At 39.0% G+C, this 16,705-nt stretch overlaps 1 protein-coding gene and 1 non-coding gene across 2 annotated transcripts in view; both read left to right on the top strand.

Moving 5' to 3' along the window:
* PDZRN3 (PDZ domain containing ring finger 3) overlaps window positions 1–16,705 on the top strand; it is a 242,894-nt gene that overhangs the window by 30,560 nt on the left and 195,629 nt on the right. The window lies entirely within an intron of this gene.
* On the top strand, window positions 582–644 carry LOC116467674 (U7 small nuclear RNA). Its single transcript, XR_004247881.1, has one exon. It is a non-coding gene; the product is annotated as a U7 small nuclear RNA (small nuclear RNA).

Below are 16,705 nucleotides of genomic sequence, written 5' to 3'. Positions count from 1 at the left end.
TCACTCTGGTGTTGGGATTCTAAATGTTGAGTCTTCATCTCTAGAATGGGAGGAGTATATACTGCTTGTCTTTCCTACCTGTCATGCTGTCTGGGTGGACCAAGGAAACAATGTAGGTAAAGGATTTTTGCAATTAAGTACAAAGGTGGAGAATTGTTATTTCAAGTTAAAATTTTTGTACAGGATACGAGAACTTAAAGCCAAATATAGAAGTTAACAAAAACTTTTCTGAGATCTGTTTTCTTCTTGTTTATGTATATCAGCAAGAATGTGGAGCTGCTATAGAATTATTGAGAAAATCTTAAACTATTTCATGGAGACATACTTTCCAGAATTAACAAGGTGACCAGTTAAAACCAAATAGTCCCCCTTTAGTCCACGGTTGCCTTAAACAGTATATTATGTATTAATTTCTTTCTAATGACTGTGCATAGCTTATTGTGTGATGTGTGGGCTTTGTTATATTTATTACTGTCATTATTTTCCTATCAAAACTAGCCTTTCAGTGAATATCTTTCTAACATACATCACTTTATACTAGTCAGATAAATATAAAACTTAGGTGAAGAGTGGACAGTATGGAGTGCTACAGCTCTTGTAGAATTTACCTAGCAGGTTTTTCACTTTTTACTAGAAAAACCAGTAGAAACAAAAAAATAAAACATGGTATGACGCAATTTGTTTATTTTTAAGGCATTTATACTAGTCTTTGCAGGAGAAAAATACTCTGAGCTAATGAACAGTTTATAGTTATTGTAGTTATTTTGTTTGATGGTATTAAGGAGAACTTTAAAGCCACATTTCTGTAATGTTGGAGTTCTCCAATGTGTGTGTGTGTGTGTGTGTGTGTGTGTGTGTGTGTGTATTTCAGTAAATAGTAAGAATGAAAAACTTGGTGATTTAAAAGTTTCTTTTGAATTTTAAATATCACAAAGTGGACACCTGCTTATATATTTCCTTTTAAAAGTCACTTAACATTCTCATTTCTACAAGCTCATAGCATATGGCACCAGGTATGGAAACGCAGAGGCATCTGTCTCCTGCTGAAACCCTGCAGTCAGGATATTGGGTGCTTCTCTTTGGCAGTGTGTCTCTCCCATCCTCTGCCCGTGTTAGAGTTTACTTTGTACTGACATTGTCTACTTTTGTGGGAGTCCTGACTCCACAGAAGTTTTAAATCTGTCCCTCAAAGTCTTCCTTTCATAAAAAGACTTAATTAGGTAATCCACAAAGCATTTTAAAATGAAGAATAAATTAGAAGTAACCAATGTCCCCATTAATTCTTGAGTGAAGATTAAGTCAAAAAATTAAATCTTGGGTAATTTCCTGAGGACCATAAAACAAAACAACAAATTCTTGACAATAATACAGGTCAAATATATTTTATATTGTCATCTTTACATGTGATATCTAGACGCTTATCTTTAAATATGGGGGTTTTGAGAGCAGTAACCTTATCTGTGTTTTTTTTTTTTTTTAAGGAAGTTTTTGTCTTTTCGTCTGTTGCTGTAACACAAAAAGAGCCAGATGCATTTTTATTGAATTTGGAAGGTGTGTTAGGGATGGCCTGACTTAAATGCTAATCTGTGAAGTATATGTAACATGAGCGAGCACTAGGGGAACGCTTCAAAAAGTAGGCAGACATCATTGTGGAGCTAAACTAAGCACAGTGCCTATAGACCAGGGTGCTATGAACAGGCGGAAAGAGTGTTGACAATCAGGAATTGTCAATGGTAATTGCAAATAGGAAGACGCAAGGGCAGAATGGCAGCTGCAAGCACTGATTTGCAATTATGCCACTTTCCCTGGGAACTCTGAGTACTCCAGGGTGGGTAGCTGCTGCAGCTTGCTTCTAATGAGGATTAATGATTACTTTGAGCCTCACAGTGGAGAGCAGCTGGTATGGAATGAGTCTGTCACCCCAGTGCCACAGTGCTCAATGGAGACCTCTGGCTTTTACCCTGTTTAAGTCTATTTTGATGACCACGTGAATTGCATAGAAACTGGGTCCGACCCCTTTTCTCCTGAGAGTGGCACTCCCCTCTGCCCTTTTGGCTCTTTTGATTCTCTTTGTTTCCTTCTTTCATGACTTCCTTCTTTCCTGCTAGCCCTAGTGGGTCATTTGACAGCTTTCAGGGATCGGGAGAACTTAAAGCTTAAGAGCGTTTGGTTTCCTAGGCACTCCCACACCCCTCAAAAGAAAAATGCAAGTCAGCATTAAAACGAGCTAAATATGTTTGCTTTTTATTTTTCAATATTTGGAGACACTCTGGGGTGGAGCAAAATTGATGCCAACAGTCTCATTTAAAAAGACAGGTTTTTTTTTTGTTCTTTTCATAGAATGATTTTTGCTAGGAAATGGATATATGTTTCCAGACGTATTGATTTGAGGATCCCTTAGCCAGATAAATGCAACCCATATCCAAAAACTTGTTAGGCATTGATTTTAAACATTGGATAGGGGATGAATTATATAGCATGATCTGTATAATTGTTGCAGCTTGTTAAAAAATCTTCATGTTGTGTGAGTTCTTGGGATAAGAGAGGATAACAGGGGAAGAGAAACCATTAGTATGCATATGTTCACTTGTTGGGTGTGCACTGAGTTCTGCCTAATATGAGGTAGGTCAGGATACCCAGAGAACTAGGACATAGTAAACTCCCTGGCTCTAGGGAGTTTACATGTGAGACCTATGTTTATAGGAAAATAACACCAAGTTAATTAGAAGGGCAGCCAGTATATGCAAAGGTTAAGAGCCAAGGGCTCTGGAATCAGATCAGCTTTTGAATTCTAGTTGCTAGCTTCATGATCTTGGAGAAACTTCTTATCTCTGAGCATTGCTTTCTTCTGTAAAACATGGATAAAGTTGCATATTCTTTGTGTGTCTGAATACTGTAAATTTGGCCCCGGAATGAATGCTCACCAGGTGGTTGGCTATGCTGTGTTGTTTCCTGTGGGTCTTTAGAGGCTGGGCTGGAGGAGCCTTCCAGCAAGCCAACACTTTGATGACGGCTATATGGCACAGTTTCATAAACCTGAAATTACAGTTGTGAGTAGACCATTTTAATTTGTTTTTTATTTCTTTTTGATATTAGTGGCCTTTGTATCTGGATTAAGAGCTGCCACTTCCTAAGGCCGTATAAATCCCAATAATTGATCAATCAGGAGTAATTCTTAATTTACATCTCACTGTGAATAACATGGTAATTCATTGCATATGTGCTGACATAAGTGTTCCAAAAATAAAGTCAAACTATTGTGTGTTCAATATCAGCTATTTTTAAAGTGCCAAAAACATTAAGAGTTCTGTTTTTATATTGACTCACGAGGAATATTGGGATTTTCTTAAAATTAGGAACAGTTCATCTTTGTTTACCAAAAATGTCCCTTAAAATTGAAATAGTTTAGTTTCTTTTTAGGGTAGCTTTTTATGTCTTGATATGAATGTAATACACCATTGTAGAAAAATTGAAAAATACAATAAGACATAAAGATGAATATAGAAACCCTTGCTGATACTAAGTATTATCTTGACAAAATATCAATTTGATCATTCAGGAATGCATATAATGGCTCCTGTGTTAGAATCTGATGGGGCATGGGAATTGCATAAGGAACACTGATATTTTCATTGCTTGTTCTAAACTCTAGTTTAAATGAAGAGGGAGAACTTCAAGTAAAAGAGGATTAAGTATGATTATGTTGCAGCATTATTATTGGATTTCTGATGCTTTGTGTCATTCTTTGAAATATCTGAAAGAGTCAGTGTGCTTGTAAGAAACATGAGTGAGATAATATTAACATATGAGGGGGACTTGGAATAGAACTGCTGGTGATACAGGAATTTGTAGAAGCAAGAGAATCAAGCAAGAAAAAATATTTCATCTTTTTTATTGAAAGCTTGAAACTTTTTAATACTCTCAACAAAACAACATCTTAATTTTACTACAAGGTAAATTTGAAAACTAGAAAAAAGAACTACTTTGTTTTTAGATAATGGTACCAAAGTTGTTGACGTTTATTATTTCTCCATTCAAATGCCCAAGTTAACATCTTAGTACCTAGAGGACTAATTCCCTCTCTTATGTGAACCAGTAGAGAGAGACCTAACCAGAGGAAGGACACTAAGTGCCAAGTTAGACTGAATTGTTTTCTCAGAGAATTGTTACCTAAACCTTGGTATCTGCATTTTAATGAAGTTCCAGAAAACACTTTAACTTTTATTAGCTACAGTCTTTTAATCTGCATTTTTTCTTTTTTCTTTCTCTTTTTCTTTTTCTTTTTTTTTTTTTTTTTTTTTTTTTTGAGGCAGAGTCTTGCTTTGTCACTCAGGCTGGAGTGCAGTGGTGCGATCTCAGCTCACCATAGCCTCTGCCTCCGGGGTTCAAGCGATTCTTGTGCCTCAGCCCCCCAAGTAGCTGGGATTACAGGTGCCTGTCACCACACCCAATTAATTTTTGTATTTTTGCTAGAGATGGGGTTTCACCATGTTTTCCAGGAGGGTCTCGAACTTTTGACCTCAAGTGATCTACCTGCCTTGTCCTCCCAAAGTGTTGGGATTACATGTGTGAGCCACTGAGCCCAGCTAATCTGTGTTTTGACAAATAATATTTTTCAGATTGCTCAGCATTAAAGAGCTTGTAAAATATATATGAATATGTATGACTCTATATGAATATATATATTAATCTGAACATTTATGCCTGAACACAAGCACTTCGTTGGCTTCACATTAGTAACTCATGAGATTTTGCCTTCATTTTGTGTAAGTCACTTGAAGACCCAAGACAAATTGGATGAAGTTTTAAGCTGTTTTGTATATAGTCTGTGTTTAATAATCTTCATTTATACTTTGTAAGAAATGAAAGGAGAATCCTTTGGGCAGATGGTATTATGTAAAGTGGTGACAAGGAAATCTTTATTTTGATGCAGGGGCCTAATTACTTGTGAAGCCTATTTATAGGTAAGTTTAGGTTGATTTGCTTGATACACTTAGTAAATCTTACAAGTGAAATTCAGAGGTTCTCATCTATTAAACTTACCAGGTTTAACAGAACATATAGGGAGTTACACTGATTCAGAGGGAAAAGGACAAGGAAGGAAATTGCTATTTCTATTTAAATAACATTTTTCTTTTCTCCTTTAGTTTGTTTGAAAGTTAAGCCCATAACAAGTGTTCGTTGCTTTTTGTCATAATCAGAATATTAAAGGATTCAGTAATAAGAGCCATTTGTGGCCTTTTGTAATAATCCATCCCAGTTCTAGGTGATCTTTTAAAACTTAAAATAGTAGAGATAGAAGAGAGAAGTTCAATGTGCTTCCTTTCATTGTGAGTCAGCTTCTTCCAGTCTTGATTAAGCATGATGCTTGTGACAAATAAAAACCAAAAGTGTCCCAGCTACTTGGGAGGCTGAAGCAGGGGAATGGCGTGAACCCGGGAGGAGGAGCTTGCAGTGAGCCGAGATCACGCCACTGCACTCCAGCCTGGGCGACAGAATGAGACTCCGTCTCAAAAAAAAAAAAAAAAAAAAAAATCATATCTCCTGGGAGGATGGCCATTAAACTGTTTTATGAATATTCAAGAGAGAAAATCAGTCCTTCTGATATATCACAGGGCAGTGGAAAGAGTCCCCCTTCATTGGAGAAAAATCAGAGTGAGGGATAGTCAGTGAAGCCTGTCGAGCATTTTGTATCGATCATCAAACCTAAACAAGTGTTTCTCAGACTTGGTTCAGCCATACACCACCTGCTCAGTTTTTGCTATATATGTGCCACCTGTTTTGCTAAATGCTCAACATTACTCTTAAAGCAACATTCTTTTAACTTTATTTTAAAAAGAAACTGTGTGTCATGACTGTAAATGGAAAGTCATTTTCATGTGTTGTAAATAGAAGATAAGAGTAAAAATAAACACTGAAAATGTAGAGTTAGTCAATTTAAGCTAGACAGTTACCTGAAAACTCTGGTCTTTGAGCCTTGCTTTCTCTTTGTCTAAGAGCAAAACTAGTTAGTGGAAGTAGAAGTCGGGACAGTGGTGGGAAACAGGCCTGAGGAGGGCTTTTGAGGGTGCTGGTCTCATTCTGCTCCCGATCTGGGCAGTAGTTCAGGAGCATGCTCACCTGTGGAAATACACCAAGATGTACACTTAGGATGAGTTCACTTTCTTTATGTTACATTTGGATAAACTTTATTTTTAAAAGTGGTGTTACCTGTTTACAATAGCAAAGATGTGGAACCAACCCAAATGCCCATCAATGATAGCCTGGACAAAGAAAATGTGGTACATATACACCATGGAATACTATGCAACCATAAAAAGGAATGAGATCATGTCCTTTGCAGGGACGTGAATGAAGGTGGAAGCCATCATCCTCAGCAAACTAACACAGGAACAGAAAACCAAACACTGCATGTTCTCACTCATGAGTAGGAGTTGAATATTGAGACCACATGGACACAGAGAGAGGAACAGCACACACCAGGGCCTGTTGAGGGATGGAGGGTGAGGGGAGGGAACTTAGAGGACAGGTCAACAGGTGCAGCAAACCACCATGGCACACATATACCTATGAAACAACCTGCATGTTCTGCACATGTATCCCTGTTTGGTTTTTTTTAGAAGAAATAAAATTTTTTTTATACGGCCGGGCGCGGTGGCTCACGCTTGTAATCCCAGCACTTTGGGAGGCCGAGGCGGGCGGATCGCGAGGTCAGGAGATCGAGACCACGGTGAAACCCCGTCTCTATTAAAAATACAAAAAATTAGCCGGGCGTGGTGGCGGGCGCCTGTAGTCCCAGCTACTCGGAGAGGCTGAGGCAGGAGAATGGCGTGAACCCGGGAGGCGGAGCTTGCAGTGAGCCGAGATTGTGCCACTGCACTCCAGCCTGGGCGACAGAGCAAGACTCCTTTTTTTATAAAAGTAGTGTTACAAACATTTTTGTCCCAAATTGACACTGTGTTCTAGATGTAAGCAGATGGGTTAGAGATTGACAATGGAGTGACTTGGATAACTTGGGTTAGAGATTGACAGTGGAATGACATCATGTCGTTCAAGGTCATTTTAATGGCAGAGCCCAGGGTCACTTAAAGTGAAGTGCTCCCTGACTTCAGTGTGCCCAGGGCTGTCGTGTACCAGTCTGAGCTAAACTCTTCATGTGGCTGCTTTGGTTTGGTTGGTTGAGGAAAGAAAGAGTCCTTGGAGATGAGAATCTACTATAGAGAGGAAGAATTCTTTCACTGCTAAAAACTTCAGAGGCAGGAAGGTAAATATTAATGTCACTGACCAGAAATTGGGGAATCCCTCTTTGATAAACAAACTTTTGTTTGTTTTTATACAATTCTGAAAAACTATACTATCTTTATACATTTTTAGCTATTTGCTGTATGTACATTTGTCCGTCGTGCGGCCCAAGCATAGATGTAAGTATGACTCAAACAGCAACTCATTCTACACTGTTCTTTGAAAGAGTATTCTGCAAACTTTTTTGGTACTGACCTACAGTAAGAAATACATTTTATACGTGGCCCAGTGCAGCACTCACAAATGTAAGTGGGCCTGGGATGTATGTATAAAAATGGAAAAAACGTTTCATGAGAGATATTTACCCTTACTGCATACAATGTAGTCTGCTATTTGTATTTTATTATTTTTCTTTTAATGCCTTTTGCCACTCACTACGTTGATTTCATGGACCCCTAAAGGGCAGTGGCCCACAGTTTGAAAACATTCTGCTTTGGAGGATAGAGCTGTGCCTTCGTATTAACAGCAGATGTCTTTCTGATATTGTACCCTGGGGTCTGTTGGATCTGCTCATGGCAAAACTAAATCAAACCTGTTGCAAAAAGAATGGAGTCAAATTTGATATTAGACTATATTTGTAAAAATAATCTCCTCTTCCTGTCACCTTTCCACTTATGAACTTCTTATTTGAGGCAAAGTTCATGGGCCCTGCACTCCAACAGCGGATGGATGGCATTAACTAGTGGTCGTTTGCATCATCATAGACTTACCACAAAGGGACGTAGCTCCAGCCTTTGGAGGCATAACTCATTTCTAAGTGTGGAGCTTTGGTGTGCAGGGTAATTTCATCTCCAGTTGAGGAGATTTCTATCAGCTTGATGTTTGATGGGGATGCTTTGTGTGGCGTGTGTGGTGATTGCCCGCACTCTGGATTCTGGTGGGAAGGTAGTAAGTTACACCTAAATAGGCCTCTGAATCCAGCATCTCTGAGACCCACCTGATGAAGTGTCCCTGTGAGGTTTGCGGTTTGTTAGGAAAAGATCAAGGAAGGCCCTGCTTGAGTGTAAGCTCTTGAGAGCAGGGACACATTGATTGTGCTCTGCACACCGCGTATTCTCAGTACTAGCACCATGCCTGGTACAGAGTATTCAATCAGTAAATGTGTGTCGCCTGACTCAGAAATAGATATTCAAGTCACACAATCAACTTCTGAGGGTAAAACTGTAGGCAGTCTAACGTTAGAAGTATTCAGGGCAGGTGACAGTATGTCATGAGGCCTTGGGGACATTTGATACTTTGACAACACCTCCTGCAGACAGGTGGAATCTGCCAGCTGTCCATACAGGAATAGCAGTGGGTTAAAATAGATACCTCTCCCAGTGCCAGGAGGAATTTAGGAGTAAAGAGTTCCTTTATTTAGAAGCAGGGGAATGAATGGGGTTGCCAGAGAGAAATCGTGAGGAATCCCTGATTTTGCTCTTTTTAAAAAATATAAATATAATGGTATCATAAGAAAATCAGGCATTTAATTTTTGGTATGCCACATTGGGTTTTGTAAAATCTAAACTTTAAAAATCTGCATTTATGAATTCTAGTATTTGTATTTCAAGTAAACCTTTTTCTTAGTCCTGTTTAACAATAAGACTTAGGAAATTGTGTTATTTCTGGTTAACTGGCTCCATGCAACACAGTGTAAGTTTCCTGTAGCAGTTGTGCTTTTTACTTATGAAGGTGCCAGCTTTGCCACCATTTTTGGAAAATATTTAACATTGGTCACCTTTGTCCTGTCTTCCTTCATTGACTTGGATCTTATCTGCCTGTCAAAACCCGTTTTGGCAACATAAAATCAGTAGCAACTAAGTTCTGGAAGATGCCTTTGCTGACACCTATTTTGAGTGTGCCATTTCTTCGATGGAAGTTTAGTCACTGTTGTTGTCACAGAATTTCCATCCATGTTCCAGGAAATAATTCCTTTGCCACAGCTGCTTAATTAAACCGAATTCTCAGTGAAGCAGTAAAACACAGTGGAACTTTCTGAGGGTTTCTGGGGGTGTGGGAGTGCAGCAAAGGGGTGGATGCAAATGAGGACATTAAGCAAAGGCCTTGAGAAAGGTCTTCATGGCTTCCTACCACCAGGCCACAACCTTGCTTTGATGAGCAAGATGATGTTTAAAGCCTCTTGTAGTAAACAGATTTATTTTACCTTTTTATTGCTAGCTGTCTGCCAAAATGTTGGATTATGTTCTGTGCTGAACTAGTGAGGAAATGTGACAAGCTGAAAATAGGAGAATATTCTCATAGAATGTCAATTGTGCTGAACACAATGTAAATCTTAATATAAATGAAGAGACCAAATAGAAACTTCCTAATAGACATTTCTGATCTGTTTTTCTAATATCATTTGCTAAGAAACTTTAAAACTTGAATTCCTAAACTTTAAAATGGTAAAACTAAGGGCAGCTATCTTAGTTTTTGCTTTAAACACTCAGCCAAGAAAGGAAACTAAAATTGTTTAGTTAGTGGGGCATCTGCTTATGTGTTTATATGCCAGCCAATTTAAAGCTGAAATGTTGTCTCTTCAAAGTGGAGGCAGCCTGGACTCACATTAAAATAGTTTATTTTGAAAAAAAGGTTTTTTTAAGATTTCTAAAGGAGTAAAGGAGGAGATAAAACCAGTGCAGTTTCTCTGTCCTTTTGGAGTGTTAGATGGCAGAAGTCATTCAAATGGATGTTTTTAGGGAGTGATATCCCAGTTACAAAAGTTAAAATGATAGTGATAAGCTCTCTGCATACTTAGCTGCTTATGTCAAAATATATTGGTAATTTTGAGTGCATTTAATGTAGCATTTTGCTTAGCTTGGTATTCTAACAAGAATGAACATATTAACGATAGAATGCAACGTAGTTTTTGTATTACTTTAGAGAGACTGCCATGGAATGCTGTTAAGGACATACCGTAGTAATACTAGAATCTAAATCAGAACACTAGAGGAATCAAAATAACTGTTACAAGTGACTTTAAAACAAACAGAAAACTAGGTAGTTTTATTAAATTTAATTAATATTTTCTTTTTCTAAATCAGCTTTTATTTTCTTATCCACAACACATATGCATACACACACACACACACACACACACACACACACACACACACACACACACCATTAAATGAAGTACCACTTGTGCTGGAAATGTAGCCACTTAGTTGGACAAAACATGTTTTTAGCACTCAAGTTCAACTCCAAAGTGAAAGGGTCTGTCTGTCATTATCCTGTTTCCTGGATGGAAGTGGTTATTCTTCTCTATTCATCATTTTTTTTTCCTTTGCTTCCTAACTTAACCCCTGTGCCAACTAAAGTTCAGTAGCAATCTTGGAAGATGCTCCCGTAACAAGGATGCCAGATTCTGCTCATTAAGAGCATTGAAGTAAAAGTCGCAAGTTATAAATGGCCTGCTTTTTTTTCCCTCTTTTTTTTCTCCTCTCATTTACCACGCTAAACAGAGGGAATGTCCTGGCCTTGTCAGAGAGAGAAAAGAACTGCCCTGGCATTGGAAGGGAAAGCATAAAGCTAATTGTTGATGGCTTCATGTTACAGACCACCTAGGAGACGAAGTTAGAACTTGACGTCTTTTAGACCTTATTTAAGGAAACTAAAATGCCATTTTCATTTAATGTAGGGAATACCAAAAGTGGTGGTAGACACCTTGCTGAATGTCTCTGGAGATTGAAAATAAGCCATTTTTGCTTGATGTTAGGGTTGCCTAGTAAGTTTAATAAGCTGGTCATGGCATTCCCTTGAGCAGAGTCTAAGGTGGGATCAGTCCTTCCATCATACGTTTGTGAGCTATTCACTGGCATAAATTGGCCACCTTGAGGGTGGACTCCTACAGTGACAGATTGTGTGAGGTGCCGTGGTTTTAGGTGAGTACAGGCCAGAGGCCATCCTGTCCTATTTTACTTGCGGAGTTTTCTCCCTTCCTGTTGTTAAAGTTTGTTTTGGGTGCTGAAGGTGCTTATGGCTGCCATGTTTCCTTGGCAGAGTGTGACCAGATGGACACATAGGGAGAATGGGAGGAGGGTGCAGAATATCACAGTGGGCTAGTGTCGGGTATCTAGTGGAGTTCACGCACATGTTCCCAGGTGAAAAGGTCTCGAAACCAATTCTGAGAATATCAACTGCTAGCCTGAGGCTATTTTCGCCATATAGTTAATCTGTTATTACGTGATCCACAGAAGTACTTATGTAGGAAGAATTTACATCCATAAAATTCTACCTCAGTCGTAGCATTGAGCAGCAATATGTATAGTGGATAAGGGTAAGCTAGCTGTGTGGGTTTGAATCCCAGCTCTGATATTTTTGCTATGTAGCCTTGGGCTAGTTCCTTAAATTTTCTGGACCTTCATGTTCTTGCCTGAAAAATGAGCACGACAGTTTCTATCTCATAAGGTAAGTGTGCTGATTTAAATGAATTAATAGATCTTAAGATGTTAGGGGCTGTTAGAAGAGTTCTTAGTACATAGCAAGTCCTCAATGACATTATCACATTATGATTATTGATAGTTTCCGTTGTTGAGTGGCTTCTGTATACAGCTGAGTACATACACAATGAGCTCAGGCAGTGAGTTGGTCCAAAAAATGCAAAATAATGTAAGGATATATCAATAGAAGTATCACTGAATAAGCTGAGGTCACATCCATGTGATGAAATAGTATGCATTTATTAAAACCAATGAGTTATATCTGTGTCTATTGGAGGAATGGGCTGTTTCCTAATGTGCTATTTCATTTCATTGTCCCCACAACACTGCAATAATACATAGTATCAGTCTCATTTTACAAGTGACACCACTGAGACTCGGGGTAAGTGTCTTCTCAGAGGTCACACAGCTGACCATTGGGGATGATAGGATCCGAATCCATATCTGGCTCTGTGTCCTCTCCTTTATGCCACATTTCTGTCCAGCCAGATCCCATGCCAGTGGATAGTTGGAGCCTCATTAAGTTGTTGGAGCCTCATTGAGTGAACAAGTGTATACAAAACTGTGTGTGTGTATAAACAGTAATCATCATAAAAACAGCCAACTGTATATATATATAAAATATACATTTTGTTTTAAAATTTATTTTTGTTAGTATAGGTATAGGAAATAATGAGAATTTGTACACAGCAAGTTGCCAGCAGTGGCCTATCTTGGCGAGTGGAGTGGTTTCTGAGAATTTTTTACTATAATGTATAGTTCATTTTCTTTAAAAGAAATATTTTATTGAATGTACCATCCCCCAAATTAAAATGTTATGTGGAGTTGCCACAATCATTGAAACAACAGACATTTTAAAATAAAAAAAAGACAAATCTCCATGTGCCTTCCTGTCCTTTTCTTCTTCCCATACCCTGAGGTAAGCAGTTTGCAGCCCAGCACAAAGCCTTCCATAGCCTTCTTCATGATTATACAAAATAGAAACACATGTACACATATGAGATGTCAGTTTTTCTTTTCTTTTTTTAGACAGGGTCTCATTCTGTCACCCAGGCTGGAGTGCAATGGTGTGATCTCGGTTCACTGCAGCCTCAACCTCCTGGGCTCAAGTGATCCTCCCATATCAGCCTCCTGGGTAGCTGGTACCACAGGCACGTGCCACCACACACAGCTAATTTCTTGTATTTTTTGTAGAGGTGGGGTTTTGCCATGTTACCCAGGCTGTTCTTGAACTCCTGAGCTCAAGCCATCTGCTTGCCCTGGACTCCCAAAGCGCTGGGATTACAGACATGAGCCACCATGTCCAGCTTTTTTTTTTTTTAATCATTGTCTTTACACAGATGCAATCTTCCTGTGCTCATTTTCCAACATGTTTTCCGTAATAGCATATTGTGCCCATTCCATTAATAGATACAGATATAACTTACTGGTTTTAATAAATGCATGATGCGTCATGTGAATGTGAGTCCACTTTATTCAGTGACATTTCCATTGACAGAGCCATAAATTGTTCTGCATTTTTTTGGACCTACAAGCAGTACTGTAATAATGTCCCTCTACCCATTTCCTATACTCCTGGGACTTGGATTCCAAGAAGTTGAATGTATAATATACACTCATACAGTTTTTAGAATTGTGTTTTCCACAATAAGCAGATATTTCTTTATAATCAGAAATCTTAAATAAAATAGAAACGAAATCTTAAAATATAAATAACTAAGTCATGCATTCACACCCACACACAGACATACCCACACAAATTCCAAGGCTGGTTATTGAAAGATGTGTCTTCCAAAAGTGGAGTCATGTTTATTCAAAGACAAACGTAACATAGTTGAGTGTATATGTTCATAGCATGGGGAGTGTTTAGTGTGTTTTAAAATATGAGGAAAAATAAGAAATATCATCAGCAAACCATCAGTTCTCTGAGAGAAAGCTGCTCACACACACACAGGTGATTCTTTCCATGGAAACTCCCAAAGGAATGTTGCTTATGCTTTTGCATAGGTCTGTTCTTATGTAGGAGTACATCTGAACTTTGGAAATTTACATTTGAGTAAACCTCAAACTCCAAAATGTATCCCTCCTCCCCAAAAAAGGGCATTTTACTGAAATAAAATCTGTTGCTGGTTGCTTCTGGTATGTTATGTCAAAGTTGTTAACTGGATACAGCAAAGGCAGCTGCATTATATTTCAGAATTAGTTTGAGGTAGATTTTATTGTTATAAAGCAAGATGCAATTGAAGCCACACTCTGGGAAAATAGCAGTAACACAAAACATAGTCATTTAGGCAGAATTACTCAGCCACAGATGTCCAGAGAGGTATAGGAAAAGGTCCATATGCACTTTTTGTAGGCAAACTAGTCAAGGTTAAATAAAAGCCCTATTTTGAGTCTTAGGCTGGATGTCAAGAAATTGCCTCACTGGTGAAACAGGCCCAGCCACAGAAGAGGCTCTGTTGTTACTTGAGTCACTAAACCATTTGGATGGAGGCCAGTGCAGCCTTCTCCTCTTTATGTCAAGTTCCCATCTGTAGGAAATAGTGCCTGGTGACATCACAGGATCACCTTGAGTCAGTGGTGAGTAAGGCATAATGCAAAGAGTGATGGGAAACCCTCTTCACTTGAGAGAATTCAGAAGAACAGGGAAGATGCTGGCATGTTTGCCTTTCTGGCTAAGCCAGCATGGCTGTGAGAGCTGGCTGCACAACAGACAAGAGGCCTGCATTATCTCTCAGCTCAGATTCTTTGTGGTTTGGGGAAGACAGAACCCCATAAGGATCTGAGGAAAGTTATGGATCTTCATGCCAAAAACTTTACATTCTCAGAGGCTCTCATCCCCTCTCCCTCTCACTTGTATACATACAATTTCATGGGACTTGTGGACTCCTTGGGACCATTCATGAACCTCTGTTAAGAATTCGTAAGTTCTTTGCAGGGTCCTAGACAAAGCTCTGAAAATTGATATTTTTCCTCAGTCAGGATCAACTCAATCCTAAAATGGATTTTCAGTTTTTCAGCTGAATAAATCAACACCCATAGGAGCACTTTACAGAATATGGAGACTTGGGAGTATGAGGTAACAAATAACATGGAAATGGTAGGTGGAGACTTAACGGGGATGTGAAAGGCCTTCCTTTCATGGGTTAAGTTCATCTGGAATCATTGCTGCTTCGGTGAGATTTGAACTTACACATTTTTCTGTATAGGTCTGAAGGAGCTTAGTCTAAATATTATGTAAATATGACCCCATATAAATACACACACACACACACACACACACACACACACACACACACTGCATACATAATGGGGTAGATCCCATAGAGCAAACCTCAACAGTGGTGCAGTGATTTACAAAATAACCTCTGAGTTGCACCCTTATTACAGTCAGATCTTCAGTGGCGGGCTTCTTACTTCTCTCAGAGTGAAATTCACTGTTACACAGGGGCAACTTGCAGTGTGCCACATTCAGAAAAGCTAGTTAAAGTGTAGTCTCTGTCATTTACAAATTTGGGCTAATTCTCAATACCTGTCCACCTCCATGTTCTCATCCAAAATATGGAAACCATAATAGTACTTTTAAAATAAGTTTGTTGGAATCTGTAAATAAAAAAACAGTGTAAAGTATTTGTAAGGGCCTTGGCATATCTAACATGCTAAATAACTGGTAACTCAAATTGATTACTCTTTATGATTATCTAGCAGTAGCTGTTTATTGGTCTTAGACCCCACAGAGTAGGACTACCTTTTATATATGCAGGTTGTTATAATAAAATACCTTAAACTGGGCAATTTATACATAACAGAAATTTACTCTTCATAGTTCTGGAGGCTGGGAAGTTCAAGGTCAAGGTGCTGACATATTCAATGTTTAGTAAAGGCTGTCTGCATCAAAGATGGTGCCTTCTTGCTTTCTCCTCACACGGTGAAAGGGGCAAGGGAGCTCCCTTGAGGCTCTTTTAAAAGGGTGCTAATCCTAGTCCCAAGGGTAGAACCCTCATGACTTAACCACCTCCCCAAGACCCCACCTCTTAATACTATCACAGTGGGTATTAGAGTCCAACATATGAATTTGATGGGGACACCAACATTCAGGCCAAAGCAAGGACCTTCCAAAATCAGTGCACCTTGGAAAATTTTTGTCTTCAGATATTACTGAGGTAATTTTAAAAGTCTAGGGAGTAGGGACTGGCTAAGAGGAACTGTGTTTAACAATGTAATACTCTTTCAGCAAACCAAGTGCCTGTGTAATTTTTCACGCAGTTCAAGAATGGAGAAAGAATTCTGTCCTAAACTCTTTCTACTTCATTAACTGAAATGTTCACATTTCTCATATCCAAGCAGAAAGGGGGGCAGGTTCCTCATTGGTCCCTAAAGCAAACTTAGATTAATGGCTCCTATTAACTTATCTTTGAAATAAGAAAGAAATCCTGTGGATCCCCAGTGTATTGACAGATTTTTAACTTTACTCATAAAATCAATCAATCAGTCTCTCTCTCCCTGTACCCCTTCTTGCCAGGTTTTTACTTTTTTGTCACTCATTCTCCCTTTCCTTTTCATCAAAACATTTTGTCCTAAAGGAATCTTAAATTTCCTTTTCCCCTATGTAATGGAAACAGTTATAGTAACTAAAGGTACCTTGAAAGAATGGTTGGCTGGGCGCGGTGGCTCATGCCTGTAATCGAAGCACTTTGGGAGGCCGAGGCTGGCAGATCACGAGGTCAGGAGATCGAGACCATCCTGGCTAACATGGTGAAACCCCATCTCTGATAAAAAAAAAATACAAAAAATTAGCCAGGCATGGTGGCGGGCGCCTGTAGTGCCAGCTACTCGGAGGCTGAGGCAGGAGAATCGCATGGACCTGGGAGGTGGAGCTTGTAGTGAGCTGAGATCACGCCACTGCACTCGCACTCCAGCCTGGGCGACAGAGCGAGACTCCGTCTCAAAAAAAAAAAGAATGGTCAAGGACCATATCATAA

Source organism: Hylobates moloch, unplaced genomic scaffold (assembly GCF_009828535.3).
Source record: "Hylobates moloch isolate HMO894 unplaced genomic scaffold, HMol_V3 SCAFFOLD_4, whole genome shotgun sequence".
NCBI lineage: Eukaryota > Metazoa > Chordata > Mammalia > Primates > Hylobatidae > Hylobates > Hylobates moloch.
This window is presented reverse-complemented; position numbering and strand designations above follow the sequence as displayed.